Source organism: Vigna unguiculata, chromosome 9 (genome assembly GCF_037176805.1).
Source record: "Vigna unguiculata cultivar grain cowpea cultivar isolate G323 ecotype 2 chromosome 9, ASM3717680v1, whole genome shotgun sequence".
Classification (NCBI taxonomy): domain Eukaryota; kingdom Viridiplantae; phylum Streptophyta; class Magnoliopsida; order Fabales; family Fabaceae; genus Vigna; species Vigna unguiculata.
This window is the reverse complement of record NC_140800.1, coordinates 34,591,767-34,594,827: the sequence shown is the minus strand read 5'-3', so window position 1 is coordinate 34,594,827 and position 3,061 is coordinate 34,591,767. Positions and strand designations below refer to the sequence as shown.

General features: G+C 30.8%; 1 pseudogene; it reads right to left on the bottom strand.

Annotated features, from left to right (window-relative positions):
• Nucleotides 1–677: 677 nt before the first annotated feature.
• LOC146883935 (F-box/kelch-repeat protein At3g23880-like) lies at nt 678–1,687 on the bottom strand (annotated as a pseudogene).
• Nucleotides 1,688–3,061: the final 1,374 nt, after the last annotated feature.

The window sequence follows — 3,061 nt, the reverse complement described above, 5'->3', positions numbered from 1 at the left end:
ACTACCAATTTACACAACAATAGGACGTTTCCCCATGGAGTTCCTTTCTTATCCTCAACTCATATTTGTACTACAACCATTGCAACATCAATTATATCAACCCTTTAAAAATCCCATCACTAAAATCAACCATTTGACCCCCAAAAACCAGTTGAAATGCAGCAAACAGGGTAACAGAAACCAACGTAGAGTTGGCGCTCAGGGGCACCTAAGGCGTGCCCAACACTAATGTGTCCTTTCTTTGTTCCTAACACTCTTCATCAAATTAGTGGTAATTTATGCATTAATCAATACAAAAATATAAAATAAACCCATTTGAATAGGATTGGAAGCCAATAGTATTGACCTCACAACATCTTGACATGTAGCTTAGACAAAATTGGACATCACAATTAATAGTAATGTTCCATCCAGATTACATCAACAAACAACCAGGCTACATATCACGTTAGCATGCAATAAATTCACCATTAAGGTTAAGCTCAAATTCCTGTGAAAGTGTGGAAGGATACAAAATACACTAGTGGACACAGTAACAAATCATGATGAAATAAGCGTAAAACAAAAACATAATAATGAAGTAAGTGGAATTCATAAATCATGATACAAGGTGAGTATTAAAAGAAATAGAAAAGGTACCAGAAAATATTTCATAAGCTAAGACTTACTGTTTCTGGTTACTCATCTTCTTCCGTTTGCTTGCTTGCTGTCACAGGGAATGAAAGCAATGACTCTGTATACACAGCCACCTCGAGTCCACAACGACCATCATAATAGGATCGATGCTCTGGCTGTTGTCCCCTGAAACTATATTTTGCCAATCCAGCCCAACCATCTGACCCAAAAATATCACCATCTTTTGTATAGCATATTGGGAAGAAGTGCGTATCAGCAACGAAGTGTTCAGCATACACAGCAATAGCCCTATTCCAAGATGACTGGTCTCCGTACTTTTCCATCACCCACATTTCAACTGAACTGTCCGAGTCCACAAAACTTAAACTAAGCAAATCTCCAAGCACCACCAATTCACAAGAATCAAAGTCACAGTAATTTAAAAGTTCACTCGGCAAAAGCATTTCTGAGATACTCCTTTCAGTTAAATCAAAGACAACAAGCCAACCAGTGACATTGTGTTCATCAAAGCGACAAACCAACCAATGAATAGCACCATTCAAAAGCAACCCACCTTTGTTATGCTCAAGATCGTTTATATAAGACAAATGGGTAACCTCAACATGTGTCCACACATTAGTTCTGAACGAGAAAAACTCCACACCGTTGGTTGCATGCTTTGGTTTGCATGACACTCTAACGACCAAGTAGTCATCAGTTGATGGGTCGTACCCGAAACCCTGGAGAAATGTCTTCAAATCTGACTCAATAAGAGTGGAAGGTAATTTTCTGTGGACACCAGTCGATGGATTCCACACCCAGAGACTTTGATCAGAGTTCAGAAGTAAAAACCCTCTGCAGGAACCTATTATGCAAGATCACGATGATCGTTGGGATATTGCAAAGTGTGGATCAGAAAGAAGACGAAGCCATGACTTACAGACACATTTCAAACGGACGAGGGATTTCACAGGCAACCTCAACAGAATTTCCATTACGAGTTCCCACGGCAGATCATCGTTGTCTTCTCCGCTTCCGTTGCAGTTCTGCTACTGCTACTCTCTCCCTTCATATTTCCGTTGTTCATTTCGTATTCCAAACAAATTTAAATACCCAAATAGTAGGAGACCCCTCGTATTCTCTTTTCTATATTTTTAAATTTTTAAAACAGATTTTATTATTATTATATATAAATTAATAATTTGAATGATTATTATTATTGATTAATTTATATCATGCTTAGTTTATTATTTAAATTTATATACAATGATTAATTTATTATTTAAATTTATAATTGATTTAGTTAATATTTAAATATAATATTGACAATATTGATTAGTGTTGCATAATAAAATAAAATGATTATATTATTAAAATTTATAATTAAATTTTGTATTTATATAATATATTAAAATGAAATGTATATTTGTACTAAACGAAAATATATTATGTAATACGATCTCGTAAGCATTCACTAATTATGCTTGTGTCTTTTGAAATTCTGTTGTAATCCATTTTAAACTATAAAAATAGACCTTTTTTTTATTTGACGTATTCATTTATTATAATTATTTGTAGTTATATAAGATAATAATTTTAGTGTGTTTCAATAACATAATATTATGTATTATTATTTCTGATTAATTTGTTTAATTACTAATAATATTTTTATTTATGATTTTTTTATTGTATAATTTGGTGATTAACTTTATTATTAAAATAAACTTATGAAATCATATCCATCCTTTGATGATAATATAATGTCCAATGCTTCATAGTTCCGTTGTTCATTTCTAGTCCAAACAAATTTAAATATCCAATGTTTTTCAAATAAAAATTTAGAATCGGCAAATTGCTCTTAAAATCTAACAAATTATAAAATACAGTCTAATCTCACTTGTTCTTTTAATCCTTAATAATTTTAGGGTTTTGTGTGTTTAGTTTAAAATTGTTCAATTTACTACTATTGTTTCTCTGGAAATACTAATTTGATATTTAAAAAGGCGCTAAATAAATAAATTAATTTATTGACTTATTTAATATTTGGTATGATTCTTTTTAAACACATAAGTACTAAATTAGTGTTACGTTAAAAATACGTTTTAGAAAAACATTTAAATATCAGTGAATTTTGTTAATCTATTTTACATGTTTTTGTTAAAAATAACTGAAACAAGCTTTTAATAAAATATTAAATTCTACATTAAAACTTTTAAATTTAATGTACTAAAAGGCCAACACACGCAACATAAAAAGATTAACATTGTGTTTATTTAAAGGTATTTATTATTTAGAGAGAAGATGAAGGAATGATTTGATGGTAATTAAAATATTCACTTGTAAGAATTTGAGAGAAGGAGATGAAATAAACGAGAGATTCCATTATCTTTTTATCTTCTCTCATATGTTATGTGTAACATTCCAATTTCAGCAGCTTAAAACTAAT